Source organism: Pezoporus occidentalis, unplaced genomic scaffold (assembly GCF_034315485.1).
Source record: "Pezoporus occidentalis ecotype Australia unplaced genomic scaffold, CSIRO_AGI_Poc_V1 ctg176, whole genome shotgun sequence".
Taxonomy (NCBI): domain Eukaryota; kingdom Metazoa; phylum Chordata; class Aves; order Psittaciformes; family Psittacidae; genus Pezoporus; species Pezoporus occidentalis.
In genome coordinates this window covers 1,552,136-1,572,969 of record NW_026913596.1, presented here as the reverse complement: position 1 = coordinate 1,572,969, position 20,834 = coordinate 1,552,136, and the positions used below count along the sequence as shown (strand labels likewise).

General features: G+C 42.8%; 1 long non-coding RNA gene across 1 annotated transcript in view; it reads right to left on the bottom strand.

The window, feature by feature from the left end:
* LOC134161602 (uncharacterized) overlaps positions 1–20,834 on the bottom strand; it is a 118,887-nt gene that overhangs the window by 54,993 nt on the left and 43,060 nt on the right. The gene's annotated exons all lie outside the window — the stretch shown is intronic.

The window sequence follows — 20,834 nt, the reverse complement described above, 5'->3', positions numbered from 1 at the left end:
CATCTTTGAAATAAACAGTGTGTCCTAATAAAGAGGAGTCTTGAACTCCTGCCTGTATCCTTGGAGTCCAATTTACCCAGATTTCATACACAACCTGTGAAGTGAGAGGGTTTTGTGAGGACAAAGCTGAAGGGCTTGTGCCACCAACTGTTGAAGAGCCCTGTATTACATTTACAGGCAAGACAAACCTTGTGCTGTCTTACCACTTTTGGTCACTTCTTAAAGAATGTTTGGCTACAGCTCCAGGGCTCTCTCTTGTAAAGTGACACTAAGGGGCTCAAAAATTGCAACAAATAGCTTAGAAAAGATAAAAAAGAATCCTGTCACTACTTATTGTAGTTATGGTGAAGTTCAATGTCCGTGATAATCAGTCTCCTGCAAATCATTCCTCAAGTTCATACTGTGATATAGCATGAAATAAATCTGAGCCAACCACACAGTTCTAATTCCAGCATGCTGCCATCAACTGGTATGTTAATTCCATTAAAATGAGCTTGATGGTAAGAACAGGATTGCCACTGGTGGGGGGAAAAGGCGGGTGTGCAGTTCCTAAATACAAGGAGAATCCACTTCACATTCACAGCTTCAGCTCTCTAAATTACAGATACAAGATCTTTGTTCAGATTACTGACAAGGTTACCAGCTGGAACTTTACGCTCAATTCAATTATTTTATATTGTACCTTCAGGCTCCATTGCAAGTGACTCTTAAAGAATAATCAGACTTATTCAATAGGCAATCAAAACAAAATGACTTTTTGTAAGTACAACAAGGTTACAGACTTGGTGCAGTCTCTAAGTTATATGCTAGTAATTTTCAGTGCTTTAAAATTTTTCCTCTGATTATATGTGATGTTCAGGCATCAGCTACCAGGACAGAATTCCCTCATAATTTCATCTTACCCTCTTCACTGTCTCCACTGTAGCTTGGATAAACAGGTGGAAGCTAACAAAGAAATTACAGAGCAATTGAAAGTGATGCCTTATGTTGTAGCTACCCACGTAAGCAGTCCTGGGTGGACTGCCCTCCTTGTAATAGGCATTATAAAAATCCAACCCATACTTGTAATTCATATAAAAATCCTCAGAGTAATTGTTCTTTGACTTAAACTAAACTTAACTTATCTTTGGTATACTGAATGGCAAATAGAAATCCCACAATTCTCTCTGCTGTGTGCTCCTTCCCATTTAAAATAGCATCTTTGATATCAAGGAACAAACGCAACAACCCACACTCTTTTCTAAGCTACAGCCCCATCAGACTTTTGAAATGCATACAGCTGATGCCATATATCTTCTCCTATATATAAAAAGTACAGCGCGTAAAATCCCATGATGACAGTCAGACATCGCCTCCATTAGCTGCTGTCTCAGGAATTGTCTTCCTGGTTCCGATGGCTCCGCTTCCAGAAGACACCCAGCTAACCTCAAAAGTGAGCCCCATAATATTGAGAAGTCTGGCACGTACCCCAGTGTTAGTGAAAAGGCATCACCTGGGGTGCTTGAACTGCGAGTACAAGCACCACCCCAGCAGCACAGGATGGGCAAGAGTTCAAACGTAGGAGCTATGCAGAGACTTACTCAGTGGTCCTGAGAGCTCTTGCTCAGCTTTCTTTACAGGAATGTAAACAGTTCTCCTTGCAATGTCTATGTTATGTCTCGGCTTTGTTAGAATTTCCTGAGCAGTGCTGCTGCCAAGAACACAAGGAGTGAGGCCATCAGGAGGAGCCATTCTCTCCCCAGTTCCTCGGGGTGGGGGGAGCCGGGATCACAGATCTTGCAGGACTCAGCGCTGGAGATACAAGCTGGGGTTAGGCCCTTGTTATTTCCTCTGCCATTTCCGTAAAAACTGTGTCCTGGGATTCTTAAACACATTCAGGAACAGCTTCAGATGAGACAGAGCATCAGTGTGCCTGCACCACTCGCCTTGCATTCCCATCACAGGGCACTCCACACCATACCGATCTCTCCACAGCATTCTGCTATAGGCTAAAGCTGTGTGGAATGAGCAGATCTGCTTTGTTGGGCTGGCACAACTATGTGGTTGCACAGTATTTTGCCATACAATTTATTTCACTGCTTTCAATTGCACAAAAGGGATAGAAAAAAATAATGACACAAATGTGAATTCATATTAGAAGTGGTATTTTGCATATGTTTGAGTGAAAAATTGAAATGCCATAAAATAAGTTTTCCTTTTTGTATTAGAGGTCTGAATTTTTGTGAAACTCATAAGTTTAAACACACTGTAAAATTATAACATTTGATTAAATCCATGAAGCCTTACTAAAGCTCTCATGGCACTGACACACAACTAATTCCCTTTGAAGACTCCAGGAAATGTGAACCGAGAGCTTGCTATGCTTGTTATTTCTAACCAAACTACAGTGATGATGAAAAATTATTAAGTGTGTATCATTTTGATATAAAATCATTAATCTGACTTTGACAGGGGCCATAAATAGGCTGAACAGTTTTCAAAGCCATTGCCTGTCCTCCTACACAGTGCTTTCCTTCATGACAGCAGCTGAACAAAACAAACTCATTTTCCTAATACACTTAGTCTTTGGAAATGCATTTTCAATTAAGTAACTCATTCCTCCTGTTGGTCCACTGGTAACTGAGTTTACTGACAGTGAAAGGTCCACCTTTTCATCCAGCTGGGTGCCTGCAAACAGATGGATGACACTGTGTCAGTAAATCTGATTCTTTGCTGTAGGAAAAAAGGAGGATTTTCATGAGGGCTGGTGGGTGCTGATGCTGCCAACAACGTTTTGTTGAGAGAAGACTGTCACAGAGTCTTGCTGGTGAAAGGAAAAAGGCATGATGCAATGGGCAGGTCTCTCTGCCATGGTTCCAGAGGCAGTTCACAATGGAACTGAGAATGAAAAGGGGAAAAACCACCTTCAACCACTCCAACAGCAACAACCCAGTGCTGTGCAGATTACAGAGCAGAAGAGTGATGGAGGGGAGGCAAAAAAAGGGTTTGAGGAAGCAATGCGTCCTCTGTAATCATGGAAGACAAAGAAAAGAGTTTGTTTTAATGGAAAGAAGAGATGAAAGTACGTCATAATGAATGGAACTGATTGACTGAAATAAAGCATCCTAAGGTCTTCCTTCTCATCTCCATTTTGCTGTGTCTTCCTCGGCCTCAAAAGGTTTATTCCAGCTTTACATCATTGTTGCTCTGGATCTCCTTTATTTCATTTCATATAAATACCAAATCAGTTCTCTGTCCTCTTGTACCAACTCATTTGGCTGCTGCTTCTGACTGTAATACTTGGATCTATAAAAGAGTTCTCAAAGACCTTGCTTCCCTCTTCTATCAGCATCTCAGAATTCTATCTTTTGCCATTTAGCTACCTCTACAAAACAAGATGTTAATGGCAACAACTTTTAAAATTGTGGATTTTATGATTTTATGTATGCAAGCTGATTTAGCAGGAGAATAGCAACAAATGAGAAATGGCAATTAACACTCCCGGAGTAAAGCCTGTTATTTCTCATGTTCTTCAACCCTTCTCTCACAAAACGCTTTCAGAAAGAAGGCAGCTGATTCTAGCAAACAAGACTACACATTTCATAATTCCACTCCACTGCTTTTCCAAAAACAAAAATATGTAGGAAGAACATTTCAGTATAACTAATTAGCAGGCTCCATGTCCTCATCCTTGGTATTCAAGGGACATCTCTAAAAGATTCCTCTGGGACAGCTTCTGCTGTTAGAATTTTATGCCCCGGCTGGAGTCCATTCAGCCTCCTGGTATCCAAAGGGGGCCTACAAAGATGTGGAGAGGGACTTTTCATTGGGGACCGTAGCGAAAGGACAAGGGGTAATGGGTTTAAACTGAAACAGGGGAGATTCATCTTAGATGTAAGGAAGGAATTCTTCCCTGTGAGGGTGCTGAGGCGCTGGCACAGGGTGCCCAGAGAAGCTGTGGCTGCCTCATCCCTGGCAGTGTTCAAGGCCAGGTTGGACACAGGGGCTTGGAGCAAGCTGCTCTAGTGGAAGGGGTCCCTGCCCATGGCAGGGGGCTGGAACTGGATGAGCTTTAAGGTCCTTTCCAACCCAAACAACTCTGCGATTCTATGATCTACATTGATGTTCTGCAAGGAATAACACCCCTGAGCACAAAGAGTGAATACCCAGGTGTTATCTGAGAAATTGCCCTTGTCTTCATCATGGAATTTAGCATGTACTCTAAATCACAGGCCAAGGTATGGAGAGCTGCAAAGAATTGGAAAGAAATATTCCCATCAGTCCATTTCCAGCCAACAGTGTCAGTGATGTGGCTTTGTTCTTATAAACCTCAGCTCTTGTGGAATGGCCACAGAGAGGAGCCACTCAGCACCATTATCCCTAATTCTCTCTGCACTTATCCTTGAGTCATCACAAACCAACTCATTGTGCTGAGTGTCATCAACTCAGCTGTGGTTCGTGGAACCCGAGGTATGTGCTCCCCAACCTGGCACAGAGCAGCGGAAGGAAGCACCCCCTCCTTCAGCTGGGGTGAGTACCAGCACTGCCAAGGGCCTTCCGATGCTTTCGCAGAAAAGAGGGAAGTAATTTCCCACTTTTGGAGAGAAGGTCCCTTCTGAAAGGCTCCAAGAGCAGGTCTATCAACGTGCTAGAAGAGAGGGAGGGCCGCCCAGATGCTGACACAGAAACAAACTGCAAAAGCATCTTCACTTTTGATGATGCAGAGCAGTTCCTGACTGAAAAATAAGTAAGAATCATGCACAGTTCACTTTACATACTCCTCACTGTATAAACTTCCCTTGCCATATGGTTTTATTACTTTCAAATGTGGTTTATTCCCTTATGGTAGGAAAGGCTCTTTGGCAGGTGTATTCTACACACTGACTTCAAAATGACTGGTTAAAAACCAACATTAGTTTCCCAAAGAAGGATTTTAAATTAAAAAGTATCAATATTTGCACTCAGTTTCCTTGTATCTTCTTGATAGAAAAGAAAGGTTTCCCCTGACTTCTTGGTAAGGTCACCCTCTGAAAAATCCAGGAGTCACCCAAGTCAACTTCAGGTAATAAAATGACAATGTTTAGAAGTTTGAGTTACAAGTTTTCAGTCACTAAATCAGAACCAACTTAACTCTGGAAAATGAGCACATGCTCCTGGGGAACAGAACTCATAGAAGTGATTTCCTTCTCTTTCCGTGCTTAACTAACCTGGATCCCTTCTGCTCTGACAGCGGGCAAGGGCTCCCTTTGCTGTTTCAGACATCTTTGGCTGTTCATACAGATCCACACTGTGCTTTGAGCAGAGCGAGGAACATGTTTGGGGACGGAAAAAGAGCGTAGTTTAAAAACCCCAAGTCTTTGGTAATGCAGAGAAGTTCTGTAAGCTCCAAGTCACCAGAGAGCTCAGAGGCCATCACTGTCTGCTCTCAAGCAAGCCAAATCCTGATGTTTGCATGCAGTACTCCGTGCTATTGTAGGCAGGCCAGCCACCAGATGCTCAGAAATCCTCATTCCTCTGCAAATTAGTTCACCTCATTTCATAGCCAAATCACTCACTTGTCAATTCCCCCTTTGGCCTTTGCAGTTAATGGGATCTGCTCTCAGTCAGTCTGGGGGGATTCCTTACTCCCATTATGAAAACAAAACATTACTCAGAATTCAAACGGAATTCATTTTCCTAAATACAGGAGCACAAGTTGCCACTCTTTTGTCTTAGACTAGTAGATTTGGCAGTGTTTTGAGTTGATTACAAATTACTTCAAAACTCCAAATGAAAACTGCTGGTTTCATTCAAGTACATCTTGAAAAGAAGTTCTTTTTTTCCCCCTCAGTTTCTTTGCTTTTACCTTCCCTTTTTTCATCCAGGGTAAAAAAGGGTATTGTGTAGTGTGACAGACAGCTAGCAAGTGAAGATGCAGTCCTACAGCCATTTGTAATAGTAGGCAAAGATCACACCTTGGCAGCACACTCCAATGGCTATAGCTGGGTGCTGCAAGCCAAGAGATCTGATCCTAACTCTGGCCCTGGTCAAAAGAGCTTGAGGGAGTTACTTCAAAGTACTGAAAGAAGCGCCAATACAGGTTCCTTCTGTTTTCTGTTGCTCAATATAGTGCACTGTCACTGCAGCCTGGCTTTCCAGCTGTGCAAGATGTGACATTTGCCTTGTAAATAGAAGCCTGAAGGGCTTCTCTTGGTCCCACAGCATCTCCTCTGAGAATCTGCTACAACTGATGGCCAAGAGACCCCCCCATTTTACACTTTATATATATGCTTTTGAACTGTTTTATGAATCAGGCCCCATGTTTCATGCCAGGCATCCTGCCATGTGCCTCATGTAGTTTGTATAAACCTCTAGGGCTGCCTTTAATCTGCTTTCCCAGAGTCCCTAGGTTTGAAAACGTGGATACCAGGAAGAAAGAGAGGAGCTGGAAAAAGAGAAAAGAAATCAAAGCACAAAGCGAGCTCACTTGTGTAAATCTTGGTCACCACTGTGAGGAGGGCCTATTCGGTTCTGCAGCCCTCACCCTTTCACCTCAGGTACCGGGATTAATGGGGGACCATTTTCCCCCTTCTGATTGTGTAAATGAGGAAGCTGTTGACTCGCCTGGTACTGGGAAGACATATGTGCTTCATTATCTGGATTCTTTGTATTGTTTCAGCTTGTTGCTGGCTGGGAACGTGCAGCCTTGAGCTGTTCCCATTTTTAAAACGCACTTTTTTCTGCCCCGGATTATTGCCAAGTGGAGATTTAAGTACACTATTACTTTTATGGAGAACTATTAAGAGTTATTAGATCCCATTAGAGCAAACTATGCTCTTTTAAAAAAGAATCCTTTCCTTTATTTTTGAACAACCATTTATATTCATTTAAACCTGACAGAATGTTTGTATCAAGGCAAACACAGTTAATTATATCCTAGATCAGTGAGAACATTTCTTGTTTAGTTTTGAAAAATGGTTTACTAGTCTCCCCTAGAGATGGTGGTTTAGGAATGTGGATTTAAAGCAAGTCTGAGCCATCATGGGTGCACTGGGCGTGCTGGCATGGATGGCATGAGAAGAGTTGAGTAAAGTGATAGGAAAGTGAACCCCAGCACAATGTGGACCTGTTTTGTTACTAGGTTTGGACAAAGTCCTCAACTCATGGGGATTAAAATATCAAGGGGGGGCCTTTGTATCAGTAGAAGCAGGATCAGACCCCCCAGTGCAATAGGAATATGACCTAATACTACTGGCAGAAGTCACGACTAGTAAGAGCTGCACACAGCACCCGTGCCTGGGTGGTTGTGATTTTCATAGAGAGGATGAATGCTTGGAGCTGCTCTGCTCCAAGTTTACTTCATGCCTACTCCTTTCTTTGCAGTTTACACCCAGTTCTCCAAATCTCTGTGCATTACTGCTTTGTCCCCAGTCGATTCCAGATAAAATGAAGGAAATGTGTCTCAGAGGAGTGAAGAAGTGTGTGCTGACACCATCTTTTCTGAGCAATGCCTCAGAGATTAGCCCAGACTTTATCCCTTCCCTAACAGCAGCACTGGTTGTAGGCAACATTCTCAGTAGCCCAGACCTATGGGTTTGATCTGCTTAAACTGTAATTTGTACAACCCACTTTGGGAAGAACGGTATGTCTTCCTGGAAAACACTCCATTTCCCTTCCCTTCTCAAAGGCACACTGGTGAGGAGGTGACTAAATGCTGCCACAGGAGGGAGAAAAACAAACAGGAAAGAATTAAAAGGCCCTCGGATAGGGCTGGAAAGCAAAAGGCATAAATTATTCAGCTCTTCCCCTCCCTGAACCCTCTCGCAGCCAGCACATGCACACCACCTCCCTTCTGGACGAGCCTTTGGCATGAGCAGCGGATCGCACTAATGCTCCATCCCATTCCGCAGCGGAGCAGCGCTTGGCAGGAGGAGGCAGGAGACTCCCTCAGGAGAACTTTGTGAGAACAGAGCTGCACAGCTGAGCTAGGTAGTGGAGAGGAGGGAGGGAGTGGGAGGGGGGAGAAGCATCCTGATTATGTGGGGAACAGTGTTTGAAATGGCTTCTCAGAGCAGAAAGCACGTCTAGGAGTAGAAGTAATTGTTTAAAAATGTATATGCTCCTGGAAAGCTACCTGTGGCGATTTTGTGCAGGAAAGAATGCTGTTCCTATTTGTCCTTTCAAAGAGCATCTTAACGAAACAGCCAGCCACATGAAAAGGCAAAGAGCAGAATTCTCACATATGTTGCTTGACTCTTTTTTCATTATTATTCTTCAGGCAGGCTCTAATGCAGGCGCTTGGAAGCACAGTGGTTAGGTCTGACTCACAGCTGTCCTGCTTAACTTGGTCCTGTCCTAACGTGGTCCCTTTGTGCTTGGTGTTCAAAGCCCTTTGGTTTAGTCTAGACTTGGAAAAGGGTGTTTTTCATCAAGAGTTATAGCTCAGTTGAACTTGTTTAGCTAAACAAATGCCAACACCTGAACAACATCAGGACCACGGTTTAGCAGCTCTGTCTCAGTTCAAGCAGCGGAGCAGAGCTACATTAGGTAACCTGAACTACCTTCAACATTTTCTTAATAGGCTTTAAAAGTTTGATGCAAGTGACAGACTGAAAACCTTAGGGAGTTTCTGAACATAGAGCAGGCTGAGCACTGGCAGGTTCCTTCCGGAAGAACAGGAGAAATTAAGCTTGACCTTAGCAGACCATTCAACCTCAATCTACCCAGCCTCCCATCTAGATATTTAGCTTTTAGTGTGCAGCATTTGGACATTGCCCTAATGAAAATCCATAGAGGAAGTGATAGTATTTTTCCAGGTGATTATAAAATATACTGGTAACAGGGCTGAGACCCACCTGACTTCTGGAGTACTGGCTTAGTGGAATTCTGGACTCCTGGGGTCCTGTTCTTCCCATGGGAGGGACAATGCAGTAGGAATAGCCTTTCCTCACTGCTCATTTTCATTTTGAAATCTCCTCTTGGAAATGTACAAAGGAGATAATAAATTCTTCTTATGCCAGGAACTCTCCATTTTGAGCTTCATCTGTTGCTGGCTTTTGGCACCATTAAACTGTTAAGGGTAAATTTAAAAACAATTGAGAAACTGGCTCCCTGGATTGTGGTTTGGGGCTTCCCTGCAGAACAGGAAAGCTTTTGACTCAGAACAGCTCTTTGATTTTTTATGAAGCTCACAAGCATCTGTTCTTGCACACAGATAGCTAACTCTACCTGGTTATGGGTTATTTTTCCTCTGAAGTCCCATCTCTGCATTGCTCAAGTTTTCCAGTAAGACTTGATGCAAGATGACCTGACTGCTTTAATGTGTTTGGTTTTACCCTTTTGCTACTTTAGATTTCTCTTTGGCAGTCACATCTACCTACACAGATAAATGCTCTTATTAAAGAGCTTAGTCATGGTCTGAAGTAAGTGCAACCCACTGTTATCAGTACTTACATGTGTGCTTTGAATTCCATCACAGAAAACTGGGGTGTCTGAGAGTTTTTTGCTGAGTGCCTTTTCATTTAGTACAGACCAGAAGACTTGTTTTCAGATTGGGGCAATCTCCAGTGTTGATAAAGTTCACAGTATCTGCATAACAGGAGTAGGGATGGAATCCCATCCAATACTCCCTGAATCAGAGCTTCTTTTTTGTTCAGTTTAATACTGTGTTAGGGGTTCTGTTCAACACAGTGCAGTGAAGAACATGTAGTCTCAGCTCCAGGCAGCCTGTTGTCTAAACTGGAGTGATTCCAGGGTAGCTCATCATGCACAAATGGAATCAGTGAAATATTTTCTATGGATTAATATGGTTCATTTTGTAAACCCAGATGATTTACATTGATTGTGACTGTTAGAGGAGTAAGGTTTAGGAGACTGTTTTAAGTAGTATGGTAGAGTACTTCCGGAAGGGTTTCTGAAAGGCAGAGAAGAATTAACACAACATGGAAAACAGCTTGAGGAGAAAGGAATGAGCAAGGAGCCTTTAGCATCCTGCTGAAAATCTTCAAACTGGTGTTAGGTAGCAAATGGGCTCTCAAAAGGAGACACTTTCAACCTAGTTGAAAAGCTGCAGGAAAAGAGAGGGAGCAAGGATTTAACACAGAGGTCAAGAATAAGATACGGGAGAGTCACAAGGTCTGGAAAGAATGTTGGGTGAAGTGGAAAGAGATTTAAAAAGTATTTATTTTGTATTCTACTGGATTCTGGGAGTGAACATATCACTGTGTGTGACGGTGTGCATGCATGTGACAAGGAATTTGGGTTTGCCTCAGGAAAGATTAAAAAGCTATCATCTAGGGTCAGACTACAGGAAGACAAAACAAGCTACAGCAGAAATCCAGCAGGAAAATAACATGGCTCTGAGACAGGGCCACCACTGCTTTCATCTGTCCCCAAATTGTACTATATGGATTTGTAAAGGGTTTAAGCTTCAGATTCTCTACCTTCCTCACTGGGATGTGTGAGCTAAAGGAACACCATCTGGACAGGTCAGTTCAGCACGAGTGCTGGTTTAGAGAGACTGGAACAAATGTTGGAATTGCAGTCCTGCTTTTTTCCCAAGGGAAGCAAGGGAATGGAAATGGAAAAATGTGAGTGAAAAAAACCCATACAAGGCACAAACTTCAGAGCCGAGGAAGTCTGCAATGGAGAGTGTAGTTGAGACAGCTGTGCTGAGGCTTACCTAACCTAGGGCTGGCCATGCAGCTTCCATGAGGTCATTACATTAGTTTGTTGCTCCAGTCCTTGCTCCTGACACCTATTAAATCTACGGCGTTTGAGTTTGGAGTTGTCAAGGTAGCACTGCATTGGACACTAAGAGAATCCATGCGGAATTCTGGGAATGAGACAGACCCTGCACAGAAGCTCTTTGCCCTCTTCTTGGTTGTCTTTTCAGGATATTTTCTTCTGGGCATATTCTAGGATTGGTTTACAGAACCAATTTACTATCCGCCCTCTGTCTGAAACTAGGAAAGCTCCTTTCTGGGCTTGGGCCTATCATTTTCCTCTGCAGTCTTGCAAGAAATATCCCTATTAATTTCAAAATAGTAGAGAAAAAATATTTATTTCTGTAACAATTATATTATTAAAAGGCCACCCAGAGGATTTATTCATATTCACAACAATCACAAGAACTTGCAAGTATTTAGTGCTTCTCATCCCAAAGGAAACCACAGTTACATGCTCTACATTTGCACTGTAGGTAACAGATCTTACACAACATTCCGAATCCCAAGCTACTTGCAAGACATAGCACTTACTGGACACAGATCCCATCTGCTTTTCTTGCAACAGACGATTGTAAGGTCTCCTTAAGGATCCCAGAATCTTTACAATGACAGATCCAACACTGTCCTGTCTCCTTCCAAGACAATGTTCCCAAACAATACAATGATTCAAGAGTCAGTGATGCAACCACCCTTCCAAGTGAATCCAAAATGGCTGTTAAATGCACATTTGGGATTTTTATTTTGATTGTCCTCAGTAAAGTTTTCCCCAGGGGATCCTCTGAATACCTCCCTACCCATCACTCAGTTTCTCCATGTCTCTCATGTCTAGTGCTCAGGAGAACAGCTACATGTTCCCTTCTGTTCCTTCCCACAAACCTAAACTAAATGTAGAGCACATATCCCATACAGCCCTTCATCTACCACCAAGCTTAAAGTCCTGGCATCTGCTTCCAGTGGCACATCTGGATAATGCAACCTGGTACTTCAGGTGGCTGGAGAAGTAGAGATGCAGTCTTGCACTATGCATTCTTCTCGACAAAGGTCAATTACAACGAGTGAGTCTTTTAGTGTAATAAAAACTGACTGGCAACTAAGACTAAGACTGACTAACAAGTTGCTTCTCACTTCCACCAGGAACCTTGAAGTGCAGGACAGACTCCAGGGAAGATTTTCTGGAAAATGAAGAGAGAACCAGTAAAGACTCTAAGCCTGGGCAAGTCAATAAACTGTCGCAGTTGCCCAGAAGGACTTGGCTTGGCTTAGATAAACTTACAAAAGCCCTGAAAAAACAGAACTTTTTTAAATGGCAGAGATTAATTTTCTGACTTCAAAGCAGTATTAATGCAGAGCTTGGCTAAGGTTTCCTGTGCAAGCAGTTTCCCCCTGAGCAATGATTTCAGAATCCGCCTTGTTTCAAGGCTGGCATTTGCTGCAGCTGCAGACCTGGAGTATTTTCGATCCCCTCTGAGTGCTGGAACACTATCCAACAATTAAACCGCAACCCAAAAACAATCAAACATCTGTTTGGAGGCAGGCTGCTCAGTGACTGACATCCTCCTGCCAGCATAAACACTGGAGCTGCTGAGTGATTCCTGTCTTTTGTGTGTGTGTGTGTGTGTGTGTGTGTGCGCTGCTTGTGGGGGTTTTGTTCCATATTTTTTGCATATGCAAATATGCTGAAGAGCATTTTTATTGCAATGTATGAATGTGCCCATACAGTTTATTTGTGGAAGTCTTTTTGTTGACATGAACACACATGTTTGAGTGTTTGAGCTTGGTTATTTGTGTGCTGGAGGTCGCTCTGCAGAAAGAAGGTGAGAATGTGGAGTGTGCACCTGGATTCAGGTACGTGCTCATGCAGCGTGGTGTGTGTTGGTGTATGTTCATTTGCAGATATGGACTTGGCTTTATTTGGGCAAAATTAGCATTATGGCTGCACGTAGTTTTATGTAGAGACAAGTATTTTGAAGTGTGTGCATGTGTGTATAGATGCAGAACTGTTTCTGTTAAAGGGCTTGTGCTTTTTGATGGACACCTATTCAGGTTGGACGGGCTTTGAGCAACCTTGCCTAGAGAAAGGTGTCCTGCCCATGGCAGGGGAGTGGAACTAGATGATCTCTAAGGTCCCTTCCAACCCAAACCATTCCATGATTGTATGATACATCTGATCTTCAAGTTCTGCCATTGAACTAAGCAGCTACGTAGGCCACAGGAGTTGACGTCCTTTGTTGTTGGCCCAGGTAGAGAGATAACAGACTTCTAGAAGCAGTTCAGAATTGGGTTCAAAAGAAGAGCCAGGTCTGACCTTGATGTGATCTCAGTCTTTCTAAATCTAAACCCGCTGATGTCAAGACCTCTCTTGGGATGACAGCAGGGAATCTGAGGATGATTTGACTCAAGGGCTTTGGGAACATGGATGGGCCAAAGAATACTGATGTTAGGTCTGCCTTCCTAGAGGTTCAATTACCCTCCTTCCTAAAAGCACTTACAGACTCCATGCAGGTATCTGCTTTTGTCCTGGTTTATTTATAGACTTCCAATAACCAGGGGCTGTTGATGGCCAGGGTAAAGTAGCATGCGAAAGGCATTCATTCCCAACAGGAATTCCCTCCCTGCAAGACTAAGACCAGCCTTCAGAAAATGCCATTGTTCCCACTCCCAGCCAAATGACAGCTTGTGCTGCTCCTGCCAGTTCCGCTGAACCCCCACTGTCTGTCTAGAGACGGCTGCTTGCTGTCTGCAGTGTCTTTATGTACCTGGCCATACATGAGTCAGTGAAGCCTCTTGCTTGAACACATCAGTATCACAAGTGACAGAACCTGGGCCACCCACTGGATGCATTTCTGGAACATTCCTGTCTAGGAGAGAGCAGCTGGAGCCTTTTGCTTTAGCCCAATTCTTAAATATCTCATTGCTGAAGTGAACATGCCATTACAGGAAAGAAAGATCTGGTGATCTTCCCAGCGTGAGCCCACTGCTCTGGAATGGGCAGTGCAATCTTCACCTGTATTTTCCACCACAAGATGCCTCAGTAGGGTATAACACAATGATCATGACAAAAGGCCCTTCGTCAACATTAGCAGCTGCTCAACTTCTAACTCTTGGTTTCCCACAAACTCCAACTCCAGACAAATGAGAAGTGCAACTTAAGGAAGCCCTCAGCTCTCTCCTACTTTGGTCACTTCTAAAACAGATGTGAAACAAATTCTGGTCTCTTTTCTGTCCCTGTGTCTGGATTTTGATTGTGAGACCTTTCAACTTTGAAGTGTTCCCTTACAATTTATTCCCTATTTGCTGCAGGAGTTTTGAGTGACATTTGAAGCTCTTTTACTTTGTGAATTAACATATTTAGCCTTCTACTAATTAGTCCAAACTTCAGAAAGCCCCAAACTTTAACTGCAGGCTCACTATTCAACCAACCAATAAATAATATGAGAGGCGCGAAAACAAACTATAAGATTCAAACTTACTAAGTGTGTAACACCTTAAAAAGAAAGGAGTGGTATTGCTCATTGAATAACGAGAAAAATTCAGGAGCAAGGGAATGAAACAAAGGAATATAAAATCTCAGTATGACTACCGGGAATAATGCATTTGAGACTAGTAGAATAGTTTCCCATTGGAAAGGACAAAGAAGCAGGCACTTGAACAACTATGGACAAAATAATAAACACTAGAAACTGTATAGCTGTGTGCAGAAGTTACTTCCATAAAACCAGGCTGAAGATGCCAAGTGTGGCTCCTGGAGTCAAGAAAAACAAGCAGAAGTTACATGTGCCCTTTGCCTATCAAAGCTGATGTGTGCATTCATTCTAACACATTGTTTGCATTAGCAGGTCCATGTTATATAAAATTTCTGGTTTTAGTCAACAACCGGAATCAAAAATCTGACATATTCCTTCTGGGAATAACTTGCATAAAATTGGACTATCTCTTTGGGAAAATGGGGGTTATTCAGATCTGGAAAGGTATTTGCCATGCAAAGTCTCATCTAGGCTGACAACAGCAGCTTTCCATCCTCTGTCCTGGGGGGAAAGGGGGTGTCAAATCCTCACATCTGCCATCCCAGTGCACAGCTGTGAGTTGCTGGGGAGAACCTCCCCTGCTTGCCCAGCTGCCCCTCCATTCACTGTCACTCAGCAAGTAACTATTTCACAGTCCTTACTGGAAACAATAGGACCTTTCAGAATGAAATCAGATCTTGACTGGGATAGGAAGGCAGCTGTGAGACACATGAAAGCTTCTGCTTGCTGTCTCTTCCTTGCCTCACAAGGTTCAGATTCAAAGACTCCCAGTGAAAAACCCACTGCCAGCCCCTTCAGAAAGGTCAGTGTTGCAAAGGAGATTCTGCACATTGGGTACCCAACGTACAGACTCTGTACAGCTGCAGAAAGCTGTACAGACACAGACAAACAGCTCACTGCAATTTAGATGGATGCAGCAGGGGATGAGTATACGTGGAAATAGAATATAAAAGGAAAAAAACAGACCAAGAAAGAGCACTGAATTTCATGTGGGTTTTTTGATTCTGAAAGAGGACCCCATGATTTATTAACTTGACATTTCTCCCATTACTGATATCTAGTTCCTCTGGGGCAGAAGGCAGAAACTTTTAACAGCACTCAGCTATACTATACGCTAGTATGCCCCAAACTCCCCAAGACTTTTTGGGGCACTGACTACTTGATAACTTTGGAGAGAAGAGTTTCATTGTTATCAATATCTGCAGTTTCCCTTGAAGGTTCTTTTTCTCATCAACGAACTGATGAGGTCCAACACAATTTTAACCTTCTAATTATTCTAATTTCAGGACATCAGTGCTGCTGATTAGGAAATACACTGCTCCCAAAACAGCCCCCTGGAGCTGGGTGTACAAGCACAGCATGGAGAAGGCAGGAAAATGAACCCACATGGAATGCTCTGGTAGCGTAGTTCCATGTATTCCAGTACCCAAACTCACTTATTTACAAGCACAGGGTGTTTACACTCCACTGCAGGCTCTAGCCTAAATTATTCTGAGAAAACCAAGCGCAGGGGAAGAGCTGCTGGTCAATAAAAAGGCCACTTCTTTTTTATTTCAAGAGAATTTACAGACTGCTCCTCAGAATGGCACAAAAACAACACGTACACTGTTTTCTCTGGGATTGGACAGCCTAGGATCTCTTTTTCTCTTTCAAATACACGGAGTCGTTTCCAAGCACAGGGACAGCTCAGTGCTCATAAAGCAGCACATAACACGTGCTCCACTAGCCTATAGATCAGCCATGTGTCACCCTCCCCTGCTGCTAGTCCTTCGCCTCATCCTTACCCTTGCAGTCCCCCTCACTATTGTCTTTCTCTCCCCTTACATGCTGTCTGCAGTGTGCTGCTCCTCCCTTTGACTCACTCCATTCACCTGCTCCACCAGGTAAGCCCCATACCCTTTCTCCGTTCGGAGTATTATCCATTGCTATCAAAGCTTATCCACAGTGATACCAATTCTGAACTCACATTTTCATGTTATCTTCCTGTCTTATACCACAGCAATTCCCAGCACCACCACTCACTCTGAAGCGTTTCTGTTTCCCCCCAGCTTCCTCTGTTGCCCAGTTTGGACTTAAGTAAGAGTTAAGTGCCCGCTCTGAATAGTTAGCTATATGGAAAATAATGCACATTGCATGTTCCTTTGTCTTCTCTCTCTTTCCTTTCTCAACGTCATATTTCAGTTTTGAACTGCTCTTCTGTTTTGAATAGATTCCTATTTTCTACTCATGAATAAAAAATAAAGCATCTTGTTTGTGTAAATACTCCCTGCTCCAGTTCTGCATGCATCTGTAGCCACCTTACTGTTGCTTTGCTGAGGGGGTAAGATTTTGCTGCTGCTGCTGAAGGTAGGAGTTCTTTAATTCCCGGGTAAGGATTTAGTTTTCAGCTCTGAAGCTCAAGAGCTCAATCCCATTTCTGACCTAAGGGAGGAGCTGTTACACAGGCTCCTATCACTTGAGTTGTAGCATCACTTTCCCATCATCATGTACTTGAATTGCTACCCATACATCATAATTCCCCGTAGCAGAGAACTCAGAGTTCCTCACGCCACAGAAATAAATGTCCACTTCTTAAACATTTGTTTGAATTGGATAAGAAAAATGTACTAGAGTGAAAAATCCGTGTGCTCACTGCTGGGGGTTTTAGACTGCCAAAAACACATCATCAAAAAGGATTCCTGTTTCCAAATGACACCAATCATTTTTCCCTCAAAAGCTATTGTATGTGGTACTGTGGGAGTTCTGAGAAGTGAAAATATATTTATTTAATAAGAAAAAAATAGTGGTGTCAGAATATTATTTGATTGTATCTATTTCAAGAAAAAAAGGCTGAATCAATACCACACATACCTGCTGCTTTAAAGTGGAGAATTTCACTGTGGCAAAACCAATGGTAAGACTCATTTATTCACCTCCTGAAATCATCCAGGCTGTTGTCACTAAATGCAGATTAGCCTTCATGACTGGCAAGGTGAGTGTTGAGGTGGGATTTGGGCAGAGGGGTATTACCAAGAGGTGAAACCAGAAAGACCTAAACATTTATGTAGGAATTGCAATGAAGGGGCAGAAGGCAGATGTAAAATTCTTTCAGTCCTGTATAACAGAAACACAACTCTTCTGAGAACATAGTTTTAGACCATTTTCTTACAGCAAAACTTGGTTTAGAAGCCTTAAGAAAACAAAACCAGCCTCAGAATAACTTTGCAATTCTTTTTAGCCTAATTATCAGAGAGCAGTTGGCCTTCCCAAGACCCCAGCACCCTTTGGGCTGGATCACTGTGCTCAACAAGACACTGCTCAGGTTTAACACACCAGCTTATGAGTGTTTTATTTTGCTTTCAGCTTTCTGAAAGGTTTCCAAAAGTACCAGGCAAGGAAATGAAATCTTCATCTCAAGGAAAAGATCCCTTTCCAAAACTGTTAATCTTTCCTTATGACATGCTTTGGAATACAGACGTATCCAGAGGGGGTTTATTCAGCAATATGCTGCTCTTGTAAGTGATCAAACTGGGGTTTATTACAGTGGTACATATGTTAACAATAATTCAAGCTTTTATTGACCCTGTTTCACCACCACAGCTGCTCTTGGTTTTCCTCATGGCCCCACCCAGTGCCACTTGGAACACCAGCAGACACATGTACATATTGCAGAGAGTGATGCTTTGTGCTGTTATTGAAGAACCAGGCTTCCTCTAGCATGCAACAATCGTAAACTCATGACTACACATTTCCTAGCTGTCACTGCATTACGTCCATATATGCTGGAATCAGCAGAATTGGGTTTCTGTGTATCACTTCTGATTAACTTTTGCATTACAGAGCCTCTGGATCCAGCCACATGTAGGTCAGTCTGTCTTAACTTGAACTGAAATATCTACAAATTAGATCTCTGAATTATTATAACAATATGGGCCTTAGCAGCATGAACAAAGTACTCTACTCACTATTAGGCCAACATTGGTACTGACTGAGAATACAGAACATGTTACAAGTCCAGAGGAGGAGAAGCTCCCACAGCTTTCACAGCTCTCTTGCTGGATGAAGCAGACTCGAAGAGGGAGTCACTATGAGCTATAAAATCTGTGACTCTGCATCAGCAACTGGATGGACATGGTGGCTGGCAAGCCAGCCCGTGTGCTGTGTGCAGCTGGGTCTGTTGAACATGAATCTGGCAATGGGCATCAGTGTGTCAAGCCCCTCTGGGTCTTCTCATCTTTGACACATATATGATATTATATATATATATATAAAAACCAACAGAATAAGATGATGCCACCCCATGAAGAAAGGGGAGTGTCCACTGGTTTGCATCCCAGCTTGTGGTTCCAAAACCATGTTTCTGTCACAGAGATCCCAAGTGACTTTGTGGAAGGTGCTCAGTGAGTTCTGACAGGTACATGACAAAGAAAAAGCCATCTCAGACCTAACTGTGTTCTGATGCAATGGCAGTTAGACTGTACATACAGAGACCTGTGGCATGGAGCAGTAAGTTAGAGAAACAGCCAAACAAGCTTGGAAGTTCTTCCACGAATATTAGGTATTAACAGTAAAGGAAAACGGAAAGGTTTTCAGGGGAAGAAAGCAATTTTTTTGCTTAAGCACTCTCGTTTTGTCATCCCATCAGAGCTCCCCACCAAAATCCATTTAAATAGCTCAGGCTTGCTGGTTTATGGCAAGATGAATTAAAAGCAAAAACGTTAATTCAGATCAACATCTCCTGTTGTAGTCCACTGTTAGCCAGACTTTAATCTTGATTTCACTTGTGGTGAAACCTCCTCCAGTCTGAGATTGAAATTAAAGAAAAAACCCACCCCAAAACAGGGGCTGTGTGCATTAAATATGAAGATTAATCTAGCCTGAGGTCTGTTTAACTCTGAGCAGCTTCACTCTCTGTCATTTGGCCTGCCTTGTAACTGAGATGCTGTTTGACCTTGGTGTAATTGCTGCTGTCTGCTGACAGGGCACTTCTGCCAACCAGATGTTCTGTACTGTGAGGCATGGCTATTTGATAAAGCTGTTCTTAAGTCATAAATAAAGGAGGAAACTGTTGCATGGGCTCTATTTTTCTCATTAGCAGTTTAGCTTACTGGTGATAAAAAAGGGCATGGATTGAATTTGACATTTACATAAAAGAATCAACACAACACCCTATACATCAGTTCAAACTTTTCTGTACCCTGGGGGGTCCTGCAGGTTCCTTAATAAGCACTTACTCCTTGTTAGATGGTGCAATGGACACGTCTCATTGATCAGGCACTTGGTGAAAAAATACTGGGTAGTGTTTGTAAGTATCCAGACTAATGACACCCATATGAACTTCAAAGGCCTTACAGGTTTAAACAGCAAGGAAAATCCTGAGCAATTTTTCTTCTGCCTACACACAACTTTCTTTTTGCTCTGAACCTCTTCAAAATGCTCCTTGACAAACTAATGGGTAAAAAGAATCTTAGACACTGGATGACAACATTTGAGAACCAAATTGCTGATGATCGGGTCTCAGACAAAAAGGCACTTTAAAAGCTTCAACTTTCCAATAGAGCTATGTTCTAGAGAGGAAAGGAAAGGTGCCAGGAAAGACATAAAACCTTCTTCAAACGCAAACCTGAAAACCCAGACTTCTGAATGTGCATGAAATCTGAACTCCCAAATGAAACTGCTTGCTTCTCTTAAGCGATAAAGAATAGCACTGAGCAGAAAAATATTTGCAGGCCTCAATAACAGACATCAATCTAGCCCTTTTTAAACCATTAGAAACAATAGTTAAGTGAGTATGTTGCTAATGAAAACCAGAGGATGCATCATCACAGGTATGTACAAGGATAATGTGGGGGTATTTTAAACATGATAAAGAGTGGGGGTCTTCCTGAGAAAGGAAGGTTACAGGTATCAGAGAGGTATTGAGCAAGAAAACTCCCCCCTTTCTCCATATCTGAACCCTGACAGCACAAGGACAACGCCGAGGTCAGAGCACATACTTCTTCAGTTTTTCTAAGTGCTTACAAAATACTTAGCAAAGTTGGGATTGTGTTGTGTGTAAAAAACGATGCCAGGAATCAGACATGCTGAGCATGGTTTATACATCCACAGCCATGACAGTCTGAGGCGGGTAATGGCCTTCATTTTAAAGGAGCAAGAAATAGTCTTCCCATTCATCCTGAAGGAGTCAGGATACCTAGAAAGATATATTACTCCTATATTTCCTGCAAATATTTACTCATTAGTCCAAGAGAATACTACTTCACTGACACCTTGGTTCATGGTGCTCAGTATCTTGTTTGTTCTTTGTATTACACTCATGAAGAAATGCAAGAAAACTGTTTCTTATAATGCAATTTTCTAGTGCTCAAAAGAATGGGTCCGGACCTCACTCTGGGTCCAAGGCTGAAATAAAACCAGTTAGACCATAGTGAAAAAGGTGTTTTGCAAGTACGACTGTAACTTCATGATGCCCGTAACTTCATGATGCCAGCAATACAAGACCTTGTAGGTACACAGAAGGACTCTAGTGTTGCATTGCCAAGCTGCTGCCCAGGCAAATTACACACTCTTGTGTGATGCTGGTGCTAGTGATGGCCAGCACCACAGGAGGTGGGATACACTGGCAGACTTGAAGGCTGAGCAAAAT